This window comes from Pangasianodon hypophthalmus, chromosome 15 (genome assembly GCF_027358585.1).
Source record: "Pangasianodon hypophthalmus isolate fPanHyp1 chromosome 15, fPanHyp1.pri, whole genome shotgun sequence".
Classification (NCBI taxonomy): Eukaryota; Metazoa; Chordata; class Actinopteri; order Siluriformes; family Pangasiidae; genus Pangasianodon; species Pangasianodon hypophthalmus.
Window position 1 is genome coordinate 18,774,028 of NC_069724.1, and position 25,066 is coordinate 18,799,093.

The 25,066-nt window shown below is 36.8% G+C and overlaps 1 long non-coding RNA gene across 1 annotated transcript in view; it reads right to left on the reverse strand.

Moving 5' to 3' along the window:
• Positions 1 to 449: 449 nt before the first annotated feature.
• Positions 450 to 25,066, reverse strand: part of LOC113535675 (uncharacterized) — a 35,339-nt gene continuing 10,722 nt past the window's right edge. Inside the window, exons 2-3 of the long non-coding RNA XR_008304023.1 lie at positions 16,610 to 16,730; positions 450 to 685 (exon numbers count right to left, since the gene is read on the reverse strand). This is a non-coding gene — a long non-coding RNA (uncharacterized LOC113535675). The remainder of the gene's footprint in view (positions 686 to 16,609; positions 16,731 to 25,066) is intronic.

Sequence of the window (25,066 nt, forward strand, 5' to 3'; positions counted from 1 at the left end):
CAAAAAAAAGATTACAGTGATGCCAACTGTCTCCCTAGATACTTGCTCTATCTGTCTCTCTCTTTCTCACTCATATATACAGAACAGCACTGACATGATGAGTCTGCGTTTTCTGATGCAGCTACATCAAGTCTTACTTATATTGTTTTCTATCTCAATTACCAAATCAATATTGGAGTCTTGGGGGAGCTACAGACAGAAAAAGAATGAAAGAGATTAGCATTCCACAAATTTTATAACATGACCCTCTCCATCTCACACACACACACACACGCACACACACACATATTTCTGACCACATGATTTGGTTTTGGATTCTGCATCGCACTGAGTCTGGACTCAAGTCTGATTCTAGATCTAAATCTGAGTCTTGTATTACCTAAGTCAGAATCTAAGTGTAGTTTGAGACTAGAGACTAGGTCTGAATCTAAGTCTGAATCTGAGTTTTTATTTATGTCTGAACCCTAAGCACCTGTGTAAGTGAAATCTGAATGAAGAGAGCGTTCCCAGAGTAAATACTAACGTTGCTTTTTAAATTAAGTTACTGACTCTGAAAACCGCCTAATGTGTTGGAGAAAATTGTTGAATGTTGAAAGCAGTTTGTGTCTGCACCATGTTTGGGTTGGCAAGTGAGGGTGGTCTCATCTTCTCAAGTGGAGGCTGGGGGGCCGGCTTCTTCAGGAGCCTATGAGTCGAGAGAGAGAGAGAGAGAGAGAGAGAGATTCATTAGTTCTCAGCTTTGATAACGAGAGTAGCATTCTTTGTCTTCTCCCAATGTGCAACTCTTTTGTGTTGCCTTGATTGAGCTGCCAGCTGGGATTGTTCTGAATAATCATCAGTCTCTAACAGCGGGTTATCAGACCTGGCCTGCTTCAGGCACACATTTATTTGTTATTGTGAAAGCTGTCAAGTGCACCATGGTGTTTTCTGGACTTGCTGCTGATCTTCCAACACGGCAGTGATGTCTTCCTGCAAGGTTGGGCATCACACACCATTTTTTCCCAGATTCATTTGGAACAAAAGCAACATTTAATCACAGCTTCAGTTTCTCTCCCTTAAAGCCGAACAGAATAAAGATCATCAGCTGATGATATAGTAAGTGTGGCATTGTAACTGTTCACATCCTGATTCCTTTAGAAAGCACACCAGTGGTGCAACAAATGTAGCCTAAGTGTCAGCGTCTTACTCAGTCAGAAAGTCATTCTGATTATGTGTCTGGGTCTGAATTACATTACTACGTTGTTCTTGTACATGCATCCTGCCTCACCATTCTTACGGCTGGACCAGCATTTAACACATTATCACCCTAGGTGTCCATCAAAAAGTGGGAAATCAAAAAGTGGGAATGAATCAATAGGAATTTTTTAAAAACATTAAAAAAATGTTTAAAAGGTTTTTTTCACCCTACCATGCCACCGTTTCCAAGAAACAGTATTCTTCCTGGTTGCCAGTTTATTACTGACTGGCAGTAGAACTCAATTTAATGACTCAGTTCTTTCCAACAAACATGCTTAAGTAGAACAAACTATGCAAGGTTAACAATAACGACTCAGTAGAGCTGCATAGATCTATTCACACAGTTTTATTGGAGTTTTTCCTCAAGCCCAAGGTCCAGATTGAGGAAAAGCACATTTTATACAGTTGTATGTGCAAAAGTTTGGGCACCCTTGGCCAAAATTTGTAGATTTTTGTAAACACAATCTGTAGCAAACAATTTTATTTTTTTTAGTTAGTAAGTGGCATGTGCAAAATGGACACCCTTGCATGCACAGCATGGTTAAAATCTACCCACAGATTTTCACATAGATAATGTTCAAGACAGGGGAATGAAAGGGCCTTTCCAAAAGCTTCATCTTGTATTTCTTGAAGTAGTTGTGCAAGCAACATTGCACAGTAGAATTGTGCACAACCGTTCCTGTGTCAGCTATACCTTCCTGCAGGTCCTTAGTGTCATATAGGGGGATTTCCTTTGCCTTTCTGGACAGTATGTGCACTATATGGCCAAAAGTTTATGGACACCTGACCATCACACCCATATGTGCGTCTTCTCCAAACTGCTGCCACAAAGTCGGAAGCACAGAGTTGTCTAGGATGTTTTTGTATAGTGTAGCATTACAGTTTCCCTTCACTGGAACTAAGAGGCTGAAACATGTTCCAGCAAAACAATGCCCCTGTGCACAAAGCAAGCTTCATGAACACTAGAAGAACTCGAGTGTCCTGCACAGATCCCTGACCTCAATCCCACTGAACACCTTTGGGATGAACTGGAACTCCATCTGCACCCAAGACCTCCTCACCCAACATCAGTGCCTGATCTCACTAATGCTCTTGTAGCTGAATGAACATAAGTCCCCACAACCACACACCAAGTGGAAAGCCTTCCCAGAAGAGTGGAGATTATAGTAACAGCAAAGGGGGAATAAATCTGGAATGGGATGTTCAGCAAGCACACATAGGTGTGACGGTCAGGTGTCCACAAATTTTTGGCCTGTAGTGTAGTTTGCAGTTCTATCTGTCAGTTCTATATTCTATTGCCTTGACTTCCACAGTTCCCTTTAACTGCCATTTATTAATTTAATTTTCAGCAGTGGAAATTGTGAGCTTAAAGCACTTTGATATATTTTCATTGCCTTCTTCTGCTTTGTAGACATCAGTTCATTTCATTTTCAGATCCTCTATTAGCTGCTTAATAGACCCCATGGTTGTTGAATCAAAGATTTTATTATGCTCTGGAATTGTTATTAATAATGATAATAATGACAACCTAATGACAATTTTTGACCTGCCTAAGAAGTTCTAACGAGTCAGTTAAGGCCTAATGAGTTAATTAAGTTCTGAGACTCCACAACTGGAAGGGTGGCCAAACTTTTGCACATTCCACAATTACTATGATTTTTTTTTTCCTTTTTTTAAGCTCATCAGTATAAAGTAAGTGTGTAATAACATTTGCAGAATTTTAAAAAAAATGTGTTTTTCTGCTGAGGTTGTATTTATTTCTTTTCACTTCGAAAATCAATTTTAAAAAACTTTTGCATGTACATTCATACTGCAAATCTCCCATTCTACCACATCCCAAAGATGTCCAATTGGCTTCAGCTCTGCTGACTGGGGAGGCCATTGAAGATCACTGAACTCACTGTCATGTTCAAGGAACCAATTTGAGCCGATTTGCACTTTGTGACATGCTGCATTATCGTGCTGGAAGTAGCCATTATGGGTGGATGGGTAAGATGGGTAAATTGTGGTGATAAAGGGATGCAGTGACAGTACTCAGATAGGCTGTGGCATTCAAACAATGCTTGAATGGTTTTAAAAGCAGCAATGTGTGCCAAGAAAACATTCACCACACCATTACATCACCACCACCATGCCGAACTGTTGACACAAGGCAGTTTGGGTCCATGGATTCATGACCCTATCATCCGCATATCACAATATTAACTGAGATTCATCAGACCAGGCTAAATTCTTCAACAGTTCAGTTTCACTGAGCCCATGCCCACTGTAGCCTCAGATTCCTGTTTTTGGTTGACAGGAGTGGAACCTGATGTGGTCTTCTCCTGGTGCGGCTTGGCGTGCTGTGCATTTTGAGATGCTTTTCTTCTCACCACGGTTGTAAAGAGTTACAACTATTTCTTGTAAACATATTTTTTGGAAGTAGGTACTTTTTGTAAATAGGTACAATTGTTAAGTATGGTGTAATTTGTAAGCAGGGTCATATGGTGCGGGGTCAGTTGTAAGATCTTAATTAATTAGTTCTGTGACAGATACTGTATAAGTATATTTTGTGCAAGTTTCTATAATGCAGGAAAATTACCCCTTATGTACTAGGTGTACAGTGTTCTCCAGACGAAGGTGTACAGTGTTTTCCAGACGAAGGTGTACAGTGTTCTCCAGACGAAGGTGTACAGTGTTTTCCAGACGAAGGTGTACAGTGTTTTCCAGACGAAGGTGTACAGTGTTCTCCAGACGAAGGTGTACAGTGTTCTCCACTGTACAAGAAGCACTTTCTTTGCTAAAGCGTATTCTTAAGTGGGTGCATAAATGTCAATCATATGAATAATAGCTGCTGTGCTCTGGTCTTTGAGCTTCATCCTTGAGCAAAGTAGCAAACCATTTTGACTTAAATGGAATCTCTTTTGAGCTTTGTTAAATACTTAAAAACACGGATTGATAACACTGTTAAAACTAACCCTACACTGTCAACCATCTTGAAATCTGATATGCTGGCTAACCAATCATGTGAACTAGACAGTGATCATAACTAGCCTATTCTGGTTTTGGTTACGGTTCTGCATACAAAATGAACACATAACTCAATAATGATTTTGGAAAATGACATTTTTGCACCTTAAAATCTGAATTCTGATGAGAAATTCTTTACTGTAGCTTGTTGCTGATTGGAGCAATCGATAGTGTTACGACTGACCCCACTCTCTCTCGTACTTATTGTCTGATGGAATTATTATAACGAGAGACAATAACTTGACATAAAAACTGTTCTGATTATTCAGTTTCTACATTTGTAATCAGATACTTTCCATTTATCAGGTTGACATTTAACTTCATGTTCTTTTCTCTGTCACTAACTATTGTTAAATGTAATATTTTCATTTTCCCCCTAATCTTTATGCATAACAGTGGCAGTTTGAGTTTGGGCAGTTTTATGGGTTTGTCATTCATTTGATTGACATTTACGCACCCATCTAAGCCATCCACACACCGATTTAATTTTGCCCTGGCTGTAATTAAGCTTTGTCTACAGGTTACTGTAAATTAAGAAACTTATGACATTTATTTCCGCTTGGTCTTTAAAATACTGCCTTTTTATTCCACACATCCTTGTTTTATTTCTCTGTGTAAGTCGAAGTGTTCCATAAGGATCCTATTAACATTCATTTAATCATTTCGATAAACGTGTAATGATTCATGACTCTCCATTATGGTACTCTATTGAAATAAGATTGAAAGCTTCCCTTTTGATCTAAGCTCACTATTTCGTAGACTTATCCCTGTCCTTTCAGTAGCAAATCTCTCATTATATACAATTATTCCACACATTTTATGAAACTTTATAACACAGGTCTGTTCTGTTTCTCTCATTTAATTCAGAGAGCTACTCATTCTGTTCCTAATTGTTTTTGCCAATATCTTAGAATCAACATTCATCAGACTTAACCATCTGTAGTAGGCTAATCATGAGGGTCACATTTTATATACATATATGTATACACACACACAGGGAACTATGCTTGGTCGGTTGGTCTACAACACTTCCAGTCTTTTTGAATTTGTTAATAAGTTTGGCAACAGTGTCGTGTGATGTGCTTGCCATGTTTCTTGTTAAAATCCAACGCAACCTTGCGATAGCTTCCCAATCCAGCCATGAGAATGATTTTCATACATTCTTTGTTAATTTCTCCTATGTATGGAGAATTTTGGGACACCCTGTATAAATAAAAGGATAAAAATATAAGTATAAATAATAAAATATAAGTATAAATTCTCTAAAAATCTCAATTTTCTCAATTAATCAGTGCTTCACTGGGGAATCTGTGCTGTATATGGATTCATTCTTATATTTTCAAACTGACTTTTAAATATTACTGATTCACACTGTGTATAGCTTATAACTTGTAGTCAATCTATGTTTATTAATTTATTAATGCAAATATAAAGCTTATATTTTTCTCCACATTGATTCATGCTTATTTGCACATTTCCGTTTATATTTTATTTTATTTGGATTTTTATTTAGCAGTAAATGGGTAGATTAAAGTTTTCTCTTTTGCTGTATTTTTAAAATGATTATTAACTTGTTGTTCTTTTAAAATGATTGTTAACTTAAATTAACTGTCATCGAGGTAGACAGATACAGATGCATGTTTATGAGTTTTATTAAAACCACTCAGACAATCAAAGAAAAGGGCTGGGCAATACTCAAAACCAAAGACAAGTTAAGGGTAAAGCATTTGGTAAATGGGCATAAATAATAAATAAATCTATTTAAAATGAAGATTGCTCCCAGTAATGGACAAATGGCTGTACTTTTGCATAAGTGGCTGTAAAGTGACTGAGTTCCAGAAATGGCTTGTGAGCCATTTCTGTGCCATCATTCCACACACTATATGAACCTCAAGAAAATGCCAGTTGTGGCCAACATCTGGGCCACACCAACTTTACTATCTGGGTTCCAGTGCTCGTAATTTTGCTTTGCCGCACTGCTTTGTCATGTCACAGCCGATATGAGCACAGGGTTAAGTAGGATTGTGGCAGCGGTGTTAGATATCATCATTTCTCTTGGCCCTGACCTTTATCCAATTCCCTGATGTCCAACAGGCACGTGTGAAACAGGACTTCCAAGCATTTGCTGGTCAGTTATTGTGGCTACTGACTGCAGTCTTGTCACAGTTATAGCCTAATCAGAAAATAAATTTAATTATCATAAGAATTTAAAGTTAAATTAAAAGCTTCAGCTGATTTGCAATGCTCATTTGTTAAATATTAAAATTTTGCATATAAACATACAATCAGCGCATCTTGTTTTCCTGTGGCACTAACAAATTAATGTTACAATCTTTTTTGTAGCTACAAATTTTTCTATTTCAAAATTGGTATTAAAAAAATCAATTAAAATTAAAATAAAAAACACACATTTCTCTTACTATCCTTGTGAGGACCATCCACTGACATAGTTATTAATGCAGCTAATTCATTTGTCTAAAAAGAAACCCCTTGGCTCCTTAATTTATTTTCTTTAATAAAAGCTGCACTTTTTATTTTATTTTTTATTTTTTTGGTGCAAAATTCCTATCCACACACATGCACTCTTTTTTCACACTCTCTCTTTCTCTCCAGCCCAAAAAAAAAAAAAAACCCAGACTCTCTTCTCCAACACTTCACTTAATTAAACTCTGAGTCCTATTCATGTGTGTGGGTGGGTGTGTGGGCGTGTGTGTGTGTGTGTGTGTGTGTGTGTGTGTGTGTTGTGGGGAGGGGGGGCGGGGAGGGGGGGGGGGGCAACTTAAAAGCTTAAAAGTAATTAATGAATATTTATGCAATGCATGCACACCTGCACACCACACACACACACACTCATCTTCTTAAATTAGAACGTGTGATCTGCCACTAATAGGCTCCACTTGAACAGGTTTGATTTTCTAACATAACACCACACTCTTCTACCCATAAATGCTATAACTAAAATAACTACACCACTTATCGGCTAAAAATATTATCACATAAAGTAATGTAATTGATTATAGTTGATTAATACAATGATGATTAATTAACACATGCTAAACACTCATGCCTGAGGACGCCAATCTTACAATTCCCATGAAATTATCTAGAGGGATTGTGTGAACAGACACTACAACGGTCTCCCAATGCTATAACGCTCTCTCACATCTTTTGAAGCTGTTGATTTAAAACATTAGCACAGAGAAGTGACAACAGAAGGAAAAGTCTAAGGTCAACGAAAAAAAGGAAGAAGAGCAGAAATGTTGTTGGAGTGATTCAGAAATGAAGGATGTGTGGGTAATTTTAAAGACTTTGGTCTGTGTTATACAGTGGGGTCCAACAATGTGAGCCCACATTGAAAATCTCGGAATTTTTTTTTTTTCATTTAAAATTGGAATTGGAACAGAAGGGTTTAGAATTTTGAAATATTTAAATCAAAGACATTAATTGTTCAGTATCTTGAATATTTAATAATTAAGATTCTGCGCTATTTCTAGTTCCCTATTTAAATGTAAGCAAATTTGTCATATTGACTATGTTAACTGCTTTGTACGAAAGATTAGATTTTCCTCACGTCTAATCTCTTCTACTGAAGCATGTGTTCAGATGACACGCTGATGGATTTGATCTAAAATGGATCATAAGATTTTGCACAAACTTGTGAAGTCCATGCCTCGAGTGCGCACAAAGGGGACACACCAAATACTAAGAACTCTGAAATTCATGTAAATATTTAAAATATTCTACTTTTCACTAAAGTTGTTGTCAATAATATAACTTAGTAATAAAAATAGTTGAATTAAATTAGAAAAGAATGCAAAATAGAAGCATTTTCACTTGTGTGCTCAGACCTTTGGACCTCACTGTATGTGCATCTAAACTGCTGACTTTAAAGCTGATAATTTGTTGAATTTATTGATTTGCTGATTTTATTAACCTGTTTCATCCATCTTAACAGCAGCGTATGTCAAAAATGCTGTGCGTCAAAAGAACAGGTGGCTGACAGATGCTTTTGCTGTTTGGTTGGTGGTGAGAACAGACTGAATCACAAATATAATTGGAAAGCAATTCTGACTAACCCTACGTTCACACTAGCATGCGAGAAGTCACTCATGTCGCTTGTCGTTTGTCTCTTGTGAGTGTGTTGCGACCATTATTGTTGTTGCTTGTGGATATGTACTGTCGCGTACATTGAAAATAAATGGAAAATGAGTTGCTTTTTGCTCTGTAGTGTGAACATTCCACTTAACACTGCTCGCCAACACAGTACAGTAACAAATCTAAACAGCAGTTCTGTTTGTTTTCTTTTCGCTGACGTTAATCTACTGTGCCAAGAGACACGAGATAAAAATAAAAGCTCACATGCATTCTTACCCCTGTGTGCTGTGTTTCCTGCTGCCAAATTTGTTACAGTCACCACCCCATAACCTCCACAACAACCACCTACTAACATGGGTGGAAAAGTACTATAAGCTAGCTATTTTTTATTTATTTATTTATTTTTTTGGCTGTCTTTTGGTTTGTATTCTCTATTACTTCTTGTCATTCTTAACCCTAGAGTGAGAAAGAATCCACCATTTCTGCATCTTTTTTTCTAGTGCGACGTCATTTTTTCATTGCCGATCGGCTCTCATACTACATGAACTCCCAAAATAGTGGATTAGGTAATAACCAAAGAGTAAGTCAGAGCACTAGTGCACTAATTATTGACGTTAATACTGCATTTAGTGATGTCCAATTACATTAGTTTGTTGTTGTTAATGGGATTTGTACTGAGCATATGGTTGGAGGGATGATGGGGTCCCTGAGGACAGCAGAGCTTTATAAATAATCTGATCTGGGAAACACACACACACACACGTCTTCTCTGCGTCTCTCACTCTCAAAGACACAGACTGTAGCAGACAGAAGACACATTTAGCAAACCATAGGCTTCCTATTAAAGGAGAAAGTGAGAGTGAGAATGAAAATAAACAGAGAGTTAGCTCTGCTGCGGAGTGACAGAGGAACATTTTAAAAAGGGATATGTTACACCAAAGTCGTATTTGCACAAGCACTACATAACGCAAGCACAGCGGCTCGAGCAGCCCCGTGACCGCTCAGAATTATGGCACCAAACAGCTCAAATAGAGATTTAAAGTAGCAGAGAAGAGCAAATTTCCCTGCCATTGATGAAATCAACAGAGCATCTGGAGCAACCGTTGACAAATTTGATGAACGGAAAAAAGTGCACCTGCTATCCATGTCTGTATTTGTATGTGTTTAGAATAGAGTATATGTGTTATTGTAAATCACTGAATATAAAAAAGAGAGTGATGTAGTGGCTTGGCTGAGAGGCACCATGTGAGAGCGAAGGAAAGTAAAGCTGGCCACTTCATTCACACACACATTCACTGGTGCCACTGAAGTAGCTACAGACACTGAATCGAACCGACAGTAATCCTCTATGGAGCTCACTCTCTAAATACTGCAAAAAGGGAAGGAGACAGAGGAAGAGAAGAGAAAGGAAGAGAGGGGATAACATAAGCAAGGAAGAAAAGATATAGAGAAATTTGATGAAGATGGGAAGTGTTAATCACAATAAGTGTGGAGAGGGACGCTGAGCATTTATTTACCCATCTCCAAGTCGAGATTAATGAAGCACATATTCAGGCTCTGGAGTAGGAAAGGGATTGAGGGCTTTAGTCAATGCTTCACAGAGTTAATGAAGAATTAAGAGGGGCAATTCTGGAAAATTCAAGGAAAGGCATATTTATGATAGTGTTTATATGCAATGAGTTTAGAGACAGAGAGAGAGAGAGAGAGAGAGAGAGAGAGAGAGAGAGAGAGAGAGAGACTGTTCATGCAGCATTAATAAGCAATATTTTTTCCTGCATTTCCAAATTCTCTACTCTGTCAAGTTTCATGACTTTATTTAGTCTGGTTTCTATGTTATGAGTATAGTTTTCTCCAGTATTGATTTGTCAGTTTATTAAAGACTCATGGAAACAAATGAGGCTAAGTCACACTTGGTATTCTTCTCTAGCTTCCCAAGTGTAACCTTACATTCACACTGGCAAGTGACTCATATCCTAGCTTCACTGGCAGATTAGCAAAGCAAACTAACTTTACCAGCTACATACATGCATCGGCGGCACCAGCAATCTCTGCTAGCTTTATTCTTCCTCGTAATATACACATTAATGAGAGGTCATATTATGACCTCTTATCACATGAAATCATGGATATATGTTTTCTTCCACTTTTGCAATAAATGGGAATTAATTGCAGATGGGAAGTAAAGTCGTGTGTGGGAAGCTGAAGAAACTTCGGACCAATCCTGTGGTGCATGTGGTCCAAGGTTTCTTCGGTTTCCCACGCACAACTTTAATCATTTGAGCCAATGATTTGAGAAAATATTTTGTGACGCATAAGCATACATATTTAAAATAAATGTTCACTTGTTGCTTTGTCACTTGCTAGTGTGAAAGTATGGCTAAAAGACAAGAGCACTGCTTTGATAAAAAGTCAGACTGATGCAATAAATACATGAAATATTAAAGTAAACAGAATCTACGAATAGTACATGCTTATATGTACACTAAATATAGAGGAAGTTAAAACTGTCTATTTTTTATAGTGAACAATTAGTAACAATTTCAAACAAGCCTATTAATGCTATCCAGAAGTATCCATCATTAAAGTTAGAATTTATTATTATTATAGTTATTAGCCTATTTGACTATTAATAATAATAATAATAATAATAATAATAATAATGTGTCCGGTAAGTAGAAATTTCTATGAGGAGGAATTAAAAATCTCTGTATTCAATTAATAGCCAGTATATTTTGTTTGTACATGTTTAAAATTTAAATAAGTTTGTACTAAGGCACTCACAGTGGCTTCGTGTTTAGCACATTTACTTCGCACAACAGGGGGTGGGGGTGGGTGTGCACAGAGACTGCATGTTCTCCCCGTGATTCAGGGGTTTTCTCGGGGTGCTCTGGTTTCCACTCCTAGTCCAAAGACATGCGTCGTAGTCTTTTCTAAATTGTCCGTAGTGTGTGTGTGTGTGTGTGAGATTGTGCCCTCCGATGGGTTGGCATCCCGTCCAGGTTGTCCCCTGCCCTGTGCTCCGAGTTCCCTGGGACAGGCTCCAGGCTCCCCGTGACCCTTGTGTAGGATAAGCGGTATGGATGGATGTACTAAGGTGATCCATGAAGTGTATTTTACAATTGAAGAATACCCTGGCTGCAAAAAGTTTGAGAACTCCTGCTGAGCAATAACAATTCAAAGGTGTTTTGTTGTGGAGAGAAACCTCAGTATGTGTTCCAGTAAGTGTGCCTTGAATGTGTGCTTTGTGTGAAAGATTTGAACTTTCTTGGTTCTCCTTGACCTTGTTTTTCTTTTTTCTTTTTTTTCCACGTATTGAGTTATTGGAATTCATACATGTGTGTATGTCTATGCATGTGTCCTGTAACTTCAGGAACACACACACATAAACACAAACACACACTTAGCTTAACGGAACGTGATAGTCCTTGAGTCCTTGGGTGATTTTGTTTAGCGTAGGTCAAGAAATCTGCAGGAAAAAAGTATGTTCACTCTAGAACTGATATGTTACATAATTAAATGGCACACAAGTGACATGTCTGCTTAGCTCTAGCGTAGCATAAACAACCTTCTATCCATTATACATTGCTGCTGACCCTGTTCCCATAGTGATGTTAGTGGGAATAGGGAACAGTACACTTTGATTTTATAAAGAAAATTAACGCCCATAAGTACAAAATCTTAACTAGAAAATGGTGGGTGGAGAAAGAGTTCGATATTAGATATAGGATGCAAGGACAGCAAAGAAACAGCATATTTGTGTTTATTTTGTGTTTATTATTCTGCTCTGAAATGTTGCAGATTGTAATTTTAAATACAGTTCAAAAACGTATATAAAAGAATGTTGTGGAATTTGAATCTATAGAAAATAAGGCTGAGACAAATGTGAAATGGATGACAGAAACTGTGTGATTTCGCAATAAGTGATAAAGCATAAAATAGGCTATAGTGCCACAATCAGGTCAGTGTGGGTCTCTTTACCTTTCTGCCAAATTTGGTGTTTCAGGGCCTTACAGTCTTTCCTCACCTCATGATTTATTGGAGAATAATAATAAGAAAAATCAGAACAAAAGCAAGGATTGCTTGGACCCCTAATAACAGTGAAAAGTTGCTGTATATTTTGTGGCCTAATGTCTCTCCCTGTCTAAGAGTAATGTTTTATTTTTTCAAGTTGACAGTTTTCTCTCTCTAAAGCTGCACAAATACAAATTTAATCCATTGCTATGGTTACAAAGGTAAAATAACTACCCTGTGGCATCATGATGTTATTATATTTGATAAAGGCCATGCTAAGGTTGTCTTATAAACATAGAATGCTTTCACTGAACATTATAGAGCTGCTCAATATTGACACATTTTGTGTGTGTGTGTGTGTGTGTGTGTGTGTGTGTGTGTGTGTTTGTGAAAGAGAGAGAGAGAGAGAGAGAGAGAGAGAAAGAGAGAGAGAGAGAGTCTGGGCGTGTGTTTACCCACATGGGAGTGACAAAGTCATTTACAGCATACACACTCTCTTTTTCATCTTCTTTTTTTTTTTTAATTAACCAGTGTGTGTGTGTAAAGTGTGCTGTAATTAAGTCAATTAATCAAGAGTGAGGCAGCATAAACCCTGGGCATGAATGCCATCATTGTCCACTGAGAAATGAGAAGAGAAAGAATGAAAGAAGAAGGAAGAAAAATAATGAGAAAGGTAGGAAAAACAGAGGGAGAGAAAGAAACAGGAAAATGCTTAATGACTTTGAGTAAATAGCCACAATTATAGCTGTTTCAGAATCTCTTATATCAAATTAAAATACCCTCACCATCCACTTTATTAGGAACATCTGTACACCAGCACATTCATGCAGTTATCTAATCAGCCAACCATGTGGCAGCAGCACAATGCATAAAATCATGCAGATACAGGTCAAGAGATTCAGTAAATGTTCACATCAAACATCAGAATGAAGAAAAAGTATGATCTCTGAGGCTTTAACCATGGCAAGGTTGTTGGTGCCAGATGAGCTGGTTTGAGTATTTCAGAAACTGCTGATCTCCTGAGATTTGCACACACAACAGTCTCTAGAGTTTACACAGAATGGTGAACATAACACATCAAACCTTGAGGTGGATGGGGTACAACAGCAGAAAACCACATGAGGTTCCGCTCCTGTTAGCCAAGACCAAGAATCTGAGGCTATCATGGGCACAGACTCACCCAAACTGGACAGTTCAAGACTGGAAAAAGACCAGGTGATTTTTTTTTTTCTAATCTTCAGCTGTCCAGTTTGGGTGAGCATGTGTGATTCCTGTTCTTGGCTGACGGGAGAGGAACCCAATGAGATGCTTTTCTGCTCACCACAGTTGTAAAGAGTGATTATATGAGTTACTATATCCTTCCCTGCAGCTCAAACCAATCTGGCTATTTTCCTCTGACCTCTCTTATCAACTAGGTGTTTCCACCGAAAGAACTGTTGCTCTCTTAATGTTTTTTGTTTTTCGCACCATTCTGTGTAAACTCTTAGAAACTGATGTGTGTGAAAATCTCAGGAGATCAGCAATTTCTGAAATACTCAAACCAGCTCATCTGATACCAATATCCATGCCATGAACAAAGTCACAGAGATCACACTTTTTCCCCATTCTGATATTTGATGTGAACATTAACTGAAGCTCTTGACCTGTATCTGTCTGATTTTTTGCATTTCTCTGCTGCCACATGATTGGCTGATCAGATAACTGCATGAACATGCAGGTGTACAGGTGTTCCTAACAAAGTGGATGGCGAGTGTATATATGCCTCAACATTTAGCTTTTTGGCACACCATTCAATTGTGAGGAAATAAATGTTTGCCTTCACAAAGCATGCAAATTAACACACATAATCTCTTTTCTGGCAAGATGAGAAATAAACAAAAGTTGGCAGCTGAATGTATGAGCTGCAGTTTCCACTAAAACAGAAAATAAATATTAATCTTACACTGAAAATTGGCTGTGTGACATATTTAGTAATGTGGTTCTAATTCAAGGGGTAAATAAAGACATCTGCACACCCATCCCACACACTTAGACTTTGTATGGAGTTATATTTCTGTTTTATTGTTATATTTCTCCCTAAATACCCTCTCTTGATAGTTCTTGAAATAGCTAACTATAAGGATAACTAAGGGTTAAATTGCTTTTTATTGATGTGTGTGGGTTAATTTAAAGTATTATAGAGCTGTGATAAGGTAAGACACTCACCATATTGCAAATCCATAAATGCATAAAATAATTTTTTTTTTTTTTTACTTATTTATTTATTTTTAGTTTAAATAAACTAAGGTAATATCCACTTTCAAGAAACAGTTATCAAAATCTTCATGTTTATTTGCAGTATATACAGTATGTACACATATACCCATGTAACACATATAGGATCGTAACACACAGTGTTAATTTTCTTATTAACTAACACTTCATATTTCAACATTTGCCGAAATGTATTCTAGTTGGGTAACTGAAATAAAGTGTTCTTGGTAGAGGACTCAGATTTATAGACCCTATTGTACACCAGCCTCTGAGTCATGCCTAATAAATAAATCAAATCTGTCCAGAATGTTTATCCTACGCTTTAGTGTAATGAAAGGCAGCAAGTGAAGAACGTGAAGCTATTTCCTAATTGTACCTCTCCTTAGCAGAGATTAAACACATTTTTTACAAAGTACTGTGTGTGGGTGTGTATGAGTGCACATACAGCATGTGTATGTCAAAGATGGCTTGATGCTAGATTTTTTTTCTATGTTTATGAACCCCATATATGAATCTTTATCTAGGGGAAGGAAATGTAATATTCCATTTAAATAAACCAGTATTTTGTTGGAAGAACTTTTAGACTTTTATAGGTAAGTTGTAGCATTTTGTCTGCATGATGTAATAACAGTATGTTTCTTATGTTTCTTACAGAGAAGAAGATGCAATGTTTCTTTGATAAGACATGGCTGGCCCAGTAGTGTTTTCTCCCTGAGCTTTAAGCAAGAGATTAAATCAATAATCACACCAAGGTTACACTTGATAAAATCAAAAGGCCATCATATTTTCCCATGAAAGCAAACAACTAGCTTCTAGCCGCATTTGGAAAGAATAACAGCACTTCCATATTTTTGGAATTAAAGAGGAAGAATTACTCAATATCCACATCTTGATTCCATTAGACACTCTTTACACTTGTTCATTTGGCACCCATTGGCTCCTGAGTGGCACAACAGAAAAGTGTTCACCTTATCATCAGTAGATCGAATCCTGATGATGCCACAGCCATCTGTGGCCGGGAGCTAAAGAAAGCAGAATTGGCCATGCTTTCAGGGAAGGAAGGGTGGCATACTCTCTCTCTCTCCCCTATCAACTACAGTGACACTACAGTGACACTAGCCAATCATGGGCATTTGTGAGCTCATGTATGCAGAAGTGGGTAGATAGCGCTTTCCTCCATGTGTGTTACAGAGCCCCCTGATGTTGCATGGCTTCACGTGCCTTTGGAGGAAGCATGTGATAGCCTTTACCCTCCCTGGTTGGTAGCTGTCATGTGATAGCTGCCTGCCTGATGGGAATTGGTCATGACTAAATTAGAGAGAAAATCTGGGAAAAACAGTACTAACAACAACAACAACAACAAGTTTTCACCCATTATTTGGTTTAGCTGATACATACAGTTGAGTGTTATCAACATAGCAATGCAAATTAATAAGATATTAATGAATAAATGTGTCTAGTGTCAGTATATATACAGAAAAAAAATGAAGTCTTGTATTGTACACATTCACAATTTATATTCTCAACTTGACGGTGGTCAGATAGATAAGCTTTGAACCAACAGAACATCAGGTTCAATGCTACCAGGGAAGCCAGAACCTTTGTATCACAACTGAATGTTTAATAAAGAATAAGTGACGTTCGGGTTTGTCAGAAGAAAATATTAGTGTGCGCAAGTATAGCATAGCAATGAAAATTAATAGAATGTTAATGATGGTGTCCAGTGGCAGCATATATATAGGAAAAAAAGCAATGGTCGTAGGAGACAGCCTTGTAAGACACCGGATTTACACAGTCAGGGATTTTTCCTTTGTATTGTGTCTGTGTTTGTTTCTGTTTGTTTTGGTCCTCTGTCTCCCCCATTATGTCATTGGCTTATTACCTGATTGTGTGCACCTGATTGTGTGCACCTGTTTTCTTTTAGTTCTTGATTAGTTTTCCCATTTATACCTTGCTGTGTGTGTGGAATGTTAAATCTATGTTGTGCATTGTTTTGCTCTGATACCTTATTTCCACGCTCTGGTCTCTTGATTTTTGATTCTCGCCTGTTCTTCTGGTTCAGATTATAGATTAGTCTTGTTGCATTTTTCCTGCCTGTGACCACCACCATGGAGCTCCTTCTTGAACTGCACATAAAATCACACAGAAAATCTACTATTTACATTTACAAATTGTTTCAATGATTATTACACTTGATTACAAATTCTTCTTCTTCCCTTACTTCATATATAACAATAAATAAGCATGTTTAACAAATAATAAATAGATGAAATAATTATCATCAGGACTTTTTTTGTACATAGAGGACCACATTAACTGAGTTAATATCAGCTGTTAAATGTTAAGAGATGCCAGTATCAGGTGAATACATGTGTTACTATTTTAATATAATATATGTCCTTCACGCCATATAATAATTTAATAGAACTAGCTCAAGCTAAACAACAATGTCAGTCATTTGTCAGGAATGACAATAGTAAAGTGAGTGTCGGTATTTAAAGGTAATGGCACATGGTAAGCAGGCTCCATTAGGTACAGGAACTCAGAAGGTCAAACTCACTAATAACTCAGGACATGCCTTTTTGAACTAGAGAGAGAGAGAGAGAGAAAACAAGAGAAGTATTTATCATAATTTATACCACAGCATGGTTGAATTCTCAAATCTGTTTGGTCGTGAAGTTTTTTGTGCAAAATGTCCTAACAAGGGAGTCGTTTCAATACAGAGGAGTTTGCGATTCTGGTTTGTCTGTAAAATGGCATGCTACATTTTTGAGACAGAGAGAAAGAGAGAAAAGGACATGCTGGAGAAGAAATGTCTGTATATCGTTGTTATAATGTAAGTGATAGCAGGAACTAACTTGTCTTGAAGATGTTCTGCAGCAATAATGTATCTATAAACTGTTAAAAAGTGTGACATGCTGTTCATTAATAAATTATTTTCATGTAACCACACAGTCTCTTGTGTACCTTCTACATACTGTATATACCCCTTTTGTTTGGTGAAGCTTTGCATGTGTTTGCATTTCCAGTTCTTAACAATATCCCAATGATTTCTGATATGTTTCTGTAATTTCCCAGTCTTACTCACCTATTGGCTAGTCATACACTGACTAGTCTCCTGATTCTGTGAATCGCAAGTAACCTAGTTCTCTTGTTTGAAGTCTTCTAGTTGCCTGATTTCCTAGTTTCTTATTCTAGTCATGTCTCATCTGTCTTCTCCTGTTTTAGGCATACTCTGTCTTTTTGCAGTATAATTAAAGATTTGTGATGTGTTAAACAGGACAAAAGAGAACATCTGCAAATGTATTCATGATTTCAGGTTTCATTTTCTGATAAGAGAAAGAAAGAAAGAGCTAGGATGAGAAAACAAGCAAAAAAAGTGATAGAGACAAAGTGATAGAGACAAAATGATAGAGACTGACTATGAGAGATGATTAAATAGAACAAAAGAGAACATCAGTAATCATACACATCTTTACAATATTAAAATGTCTTATGACCGAGGGGGAGAGAGTCTTTATGTGCCAGGCTTGATTACTTTGATTATACATAAAAAGACATTTTAAATACCATATAGATTTATCATACAGTTTATTTTCAGGGTCATTTATGCAGATTTAGATTTTTTTTTAAAAAATCTATAAAAGTGGTTAAAAATCTTTTTTTTTACTTAAACAAATAGGTGAGTTTAGTCACTGACCCATGTCCTCTGTCTTTTATTTAAACAGAAAAATCTCTCTCTCTCTCTCTCTCTCTCTCTCTCTCATACACACACACACACACACACACACACACACACACATGCATACGCACACAGTAATTTATCAGTGTGGCAAAGCCTGCCAGTTTTTCACTGGCTCCGAGGAATAACATGACAGTCCAGTGTAGATCTCTACAGCAGCACAGTGGATTTACAGTCTGTCACTGCTTTCTCTCTCTCCCTCCCTCTCTCTCTCTCTCACACATACACACACACACAGAGAGAGAGAGAGGGATTCAGAGATAGCACCATGCTGTTATTGTGACATTTACTCCTACAAAGATACATATGCAGTAGCCTATTTTCTTCATGTGCATGTGCCAGTCATAAAACACCATTCGACCTGCATAATCATCATACTCTGCACTACAGCACAATCCAGGCATATGCAGTGCCCTTTTCAATGTAAATAATATTCTTTTAGGCAATTTTGAATTGAAATATCATATTTGCAAAATGATAAGAGAAAAATACAGCAGACCAAAATGCCAATTTCTGCTTCTTTTTGGCTTGTGCGTGTTTATCCCTATTCATCTTGCTAGCTGTGTGTTCTGTGTGGGTGAGGAAGAGGTGAGGGATTAGGGTCCTAAGTACTACTTAAAGTTTTGAAATGCAGGTTGGAAGCATTATGGGTAGCAGCCTATGAGTGTGAGTATGAGTATCATGATGGTGAATTGGTTATTTTGTAACCCACATTTTCAAAAGTATAACATTTTCAACTGAAATAGGAACTTACCTGCGTGTTAGCATAAACCTACAGAAGCCCATAATTAGCATTCCTCTTAATAAGACCTTCGACTCTTTTCTTTATATATTTCTAATACAATTTCATGAAATTACCAAATCATGCAGGCGAATAACCTGCTTTTTCGACGTGTCATTAGCATTATATTACAGCAACAAATCCCATTTCTGTGCAGTGGAGCAGCTTTTTTGTTCACAGAGTCATTTGCTGTGATTAGCTTAGTGTATTGTTCACTGGTTTGGTGTTTATTAGGATGATTTGCTAGTGCGTTGACAGATTAATGATCCTCTAGACAAAAGCTTCTGCCAACGGCATAGTACTGTATATAGCACTCTAATCTCATTTGGATTTAATGACAACAATATAAACAGCAGTCGTGTGGATCAGGTGCTTTTCTCATCTTGTCAAACTTTGTGCAGGCTTTAATATGTTCTAACAGAGCTGCATTTCAACAATGAGAAAATAAAACCTTGTATTCATTGGTGCTCAGTAACATAAAGATGCTCATAACCAGTGCAAACATGGCAGTTAAGGCACAGAAAATTGCAATTAAGAGGGGCAGGAATATACAGTATATAATATATTCATAATTGTCATAATTGGCCACAGTCATAATTGTCATAACTGGCCACTTTAACAGAAACACCTGTACACTTGCCTCATGCAATTCATGCAATTACCACTCTTTACAACTATGGTGAGCAGAAAAGCATCCCAGAATGCACAACGCACTGAACAAACAGTGTTTATATATATAAACTTATAATTCTTTGATAACATGAGAGTATTATGTGTTTCTTATTTATTGTATATTAACATAGATGTAATTGATTTTCACTTTTGGGGTTAATTATATTCTACTTCTCTACTTCTGTTTGAGAAACATGCAAAGAGAAACATATTTCAGTTCAGTAAAACCTGCAAATTTCAAAACTTCATAATAATATGAGTTCATATTTCATTATAATAGAATAACCATAATAATCCTAATAATAATAGACATGTTGAAATTTGACCATGTAAAGGGTTTTCCCAGGCCTCCACGCATAAAAGCTTATTTGTTCATTAATTAGATTATTTTTTTATTAAGTCATTTATGTATTAAGTTTATTTATTTTTCCATTTTGGCAGATCTGGCCCTTTCGCCAGTTAATCAGCTGACTCGATGAGGACAGGCTCTAGCAGGTTGACTGTTGCATCAGCTTGATTTTATTGTTCCTAATCAGCTAAGCATGTACAGTAAATCTAGGAACAATGAGTAAATCTGAGTAAAAGTGAATCTGTGAAAGTTAGTAAAAAAAAAAATCTTTATAGAAATGCCTACTAATCAATAGTAATTCAGTATGCATGTCTTCACAGCATACTGAAGCTTTAAAGTGAGAGATTTAAAGTCCATCATAGGTTTATTTTTCATTATAGGGAAGTATTTAAAAGGTATTGCGAATGGATGGAGGGATAGTGCCCTGGTGGAGGACAGATGAGAAATATTGAGCAGATAGAGGATGGTTGTTTTTTCCCTAAAATTACCTCTCTTGTGATATTATCTCTGCTTTTTATATGTGATGCATCTTCCATAGTAATGTCTTTATGCTATATGCACTACAGCTTTATTAGTCCTTGTTTTACTGCTTCCTTCAAACAATTAAAACATTTGAAGTTGCACTGAGTTAGCGTCATACTGTATAGGAATAATTTTACATGTGCAACTGCAATGTATAAATATATTATAAATAAAATTCTAAGGACAGCTTTACAGCTAAGAGAAGCTCAGTTGAGATAGAGTAAGCATTCTGAGCAGAAATCAGGAGTTAATCAGGGTAGTAAGGTACAGATAGAGGTGAGGTGCTAACCTTTCAATCGTCTGTTCTGCCTGAGAGAACAGCAGAAATAAGAAAATTTCCATTATAACAGAGAGAAACAGAGAAACGGAGCAGAGGGAAGCAGGTGCACAGAGCTGGAGGGAAAGAGACGTGCGAGAACGACGAGAGGAGATAATCAGACGGAATAAGAATCATAGAATAAGCTAATACAGAGGAAAGGCGGAGAAGATGCAAATTGAAATACCAGTTCAAATCATTTTAGGAAGTTACAGAAATGACTAGACTATGCAAATAGTGTGTGATACAGTGGAAGAGAACAAAAAGAAATGATAACACATTTGGACTTTCACTTTTTCTCAATCACAGCATGACTCTGTTTAATGATCAAACACGAGAGTAAACACATAGGCTCGAATCAAAAAATGAGAGCAAAAAGACCAGTTTTTGAAATAGTGAGACTCATAGCAGTTATGACTCATAGTACAGTATGTCTGTTCAATTGTATATGCAAAAACCTTTATCATGGCAGCTGTTCTCTGGGCTCATTTCATCACTGCCTTATCTCACAGTTATCTGTACAATCTGACATTTGTGTCATCCTTGATTTTACTTCAACTTCCTTGATTCTTGCTTGTATAAAGTGTATCCACTACATAACAGTATAAAAGTCAGTGTTCATTTTAAAAATTAAAATGTATAAATTAAAAAAATTAATAAAAAAAAAAAGACAGGACTCTCTCTTTCACACTCAGAGAGGGAAAATCCTTCCTGTATGGGTGACACTGGACTGCGGTATTTTCAATCATTCCTCTTTTACAACTGTATACTATAAAGCAGTCAAACAGTTCTGAATGCGTCGAAAGCATGTTTATTACGAGCAGGACAGTCTTTACGATTACAGCAGCAGTTCTTAGGTACAAGTCTAAAGTATCCAGATGATTCCTTATGCAAGGAAGCAAGGGTGAGACTAACTAACTTACAGTACTAAATAACAGTACATGAATAATCATGCACTAATACCTGAATTACTTACTTGCCTAAATATGAATTAATGATGAGTTAAGGCATGTACTAATCATGAACTAATGAAGAGCTAACCTTAATGACATGAGTGAATTCATGTGTGAATAACAACCACCTTAAATACATATTATTACGTTTGTTAGTTAACACATAGGGGTAAACTAAATCAAAAATGCTCTATAAGAAAGAATATGAATTAAACAAGCAGAATTTCAAATTGTTTATATAATTTGCCATATGCAGCTACTTACACAAACATCATTGGATGGCGCCGGATTACTTTTACATTTTAATTTACATTGATCCTCCTTATAGAATGTAGAAAGACGCACTAATAATAAACACCAATAATTTCATCTCAACCCATTTTGCATCATGGTCTGTCATTCCCAGACTAAAACGCTGGAAAATAATCTTATGGAACACTGGTTTTAAGTGTTAATAGATAAGAGCGTCTGCTAAATGAATGAATGTTACTGTATTAATTTCACCTTTGTGGGCAAGGGAGCAGTGCCCCAGGCCTTAGCCACCCAGAGTACATACTAATACTACCGAGGGATTTGAAGAGGAATGGATGGAGAATGACGGAGATTAAAATTAAGGTTAGCTCTTCATTAGTTCATGATTAGTACAAGTCTTAACTCATCATTAGTTCATATTTAAGTAAGTATTACATTCAGGTATTAGTGCGTCATTATTCATGTATTGTTATGGTAAAGTGTTACCAAGTTTACCATAATACAATAAATAAAAAAAAAAAACAACTTAAGAGAAAAGTTCAGAGCTTGATAAAACAGAAAACACATTTATAATGTCTGCCCTTTTTTTTAACCACCAAATTAGTGAGATTTAATGCATTTGGCATACATCCGTAACTAGAGTGACTGTGAGTGAAATGAATTCAGAAGTGACATGAAATCTATAAGTGAAAGCTAACTGTATGTAATTATTAAAAATGTCACTGCACAGCACTGAGCACATTCTATTTTTAAAGGGAATGAGAGGAGCTTATTTGATTGCCTTTCACCCAAGCACAACTCTGGATAATGTATTCATCCTTTCCTAACCCAACCCTGTTTTACAATTACAAACCTGCCTGTGCTGATGGGCATAAAATGATCACAAATGTGTCTGCCACACACGCCAACACTGCAATCTCATTCCTTATTTTTGCTTTTGTGTTATGATCACAAAGAAACGGCCATCAGACTGAATAGCACTGAAAATAGAAAGAGCTAAAATAGAGCATTGGACTAGAAAATTCTACAATAAAGATTATTAAAAATGTGAAGATTTTTACAACACAAACACACACAAATGCAAGTCTTACTATCCATGTGAGGACGTTCTATATCATAATTATTAATAAGCAGTGCTATGCCTAAACCTAAATCTAAGCCTCAGTAAACAAAAGGAAACATTTTGGCACTTTTAGTGTTTTAAATAAAAGATGCATTTTTAACTGTATAATAATAATAATAGAAAAGCAGTTTTTAAAGCAGTCAAAACTTTCAGATATTTCTATGCTTGTGGGATATTTGACCCCACCAAGAAATAAACACACACACAAACATACATACACACAAAGAAAAAGTGAAAAAGACTGACACACCAAGTCTCTCTCATGAATATACCCAAAATTTCACATAATTCCTCAAGTTTCTTTGTTGTTTTAATCTTTCTCCCACCCTGTATCTCCCTCTTTCTCCCTTCTTCACTTTCCCCTCCTTCTTTGCCCAACCAGAACACTTCTTAATTAGCTAATCTTATGAGCTGTGAATGCACATGTCAGAAAAGTCAACAGGAGATTACATCTTTCGGTGAGAACTGCTTCTCCAGCTTATGCTGTGTTTAGAGGCCTTGCAGCAGTAATTATGCCTGTTTCTTGTCTGGACTCCTTAATTAGGGTTAAGACATAATTAGGACAATGTTAAAAAAGCAGCACCTAGAGAAGCTCTTCTTAGCCCATGAGGGCAGGTCATTCCAACTGATCTCTTATTGCCTATGTTGATATATGTGGAATTATATATGTGCAAAAGTATTTGTGCACACACACTATAGACCCCTGGGTGAAACACGTCACATTGACATCAGCCATGCCTCTTGGTTGCAAAAACAAAGTATAGTGATTTTCCATTCAAATACCATTCAAATCTGACACTGTTCCAAGGCAACAAAAGACGGTTGTGGTTACAGGCAATTGGAGGGATAATTAGCTGTCTTTGCAGTGCTCATTTCATCTCAACTAAGAAGCCACTATCACATCAGTGAAGTTGGCTTGCTAACTAAGAATTTAACAGACTTAGCATGCTAGTTAGATAACTTACTTAATTTAGATTGCCCTAACAAACCTACATACATAGCTCGCTTAAAATCTACATCAATAAACTGGCTAGCTAACACTAGATACTGTAGCTAGGTCACGTTGTTACTGAGGCAGTGGCTATAATGGACACATTTAGCTAGCTAACTTTGTTCAGGTAATAAGTGAGTTTATGGCATCTAGCTGGGCAGCACCATGGCTTTCAGTGCCACTACGACGTCTTCGATGTTGTAGTCGTACCATGAACATGGTCACAATGTGATACGTATATATGTACGGTCATTGCAGGCTAGGCCACAACTTAGCATTATTTAGCCACTGCCAAGCCATGAATATCTTCTAGAGTTACACTACTTGAAAGTGTTAAACAGAGTATCCACTTGTCATTAGTGTAATCCTTAATAATAAGTGAATAACACTTTAGCTAATCTCAGTCCAATTCCTAGATAAAATTCTTGATAGATTCTACAATCAGATTATAACCAAGTAGCATCAGGTTGCTAGGCTATTCAGGTCTTTTTGCAACCAGGTTGCATGCACATCTCTTTTTGATTACTAACGATAAAGGGGTCTATACACAAGTAATAGGCATCTTAATACGTGATTGAACATAAATTTACAGATTTACAGGTTTTTGGTATAAAAAGGCCACCCTGTTCATGTGTCCTCATGTTACTTTTAAAACTTTAGGAAGTTACAAACATTATTCAAGGAGAGTGTAAAACTTTTCTAACTGAAAGTATTAAGCAAATGTCTTAGGTGCCCTACATTTGTGTGCATTTTTACTAATG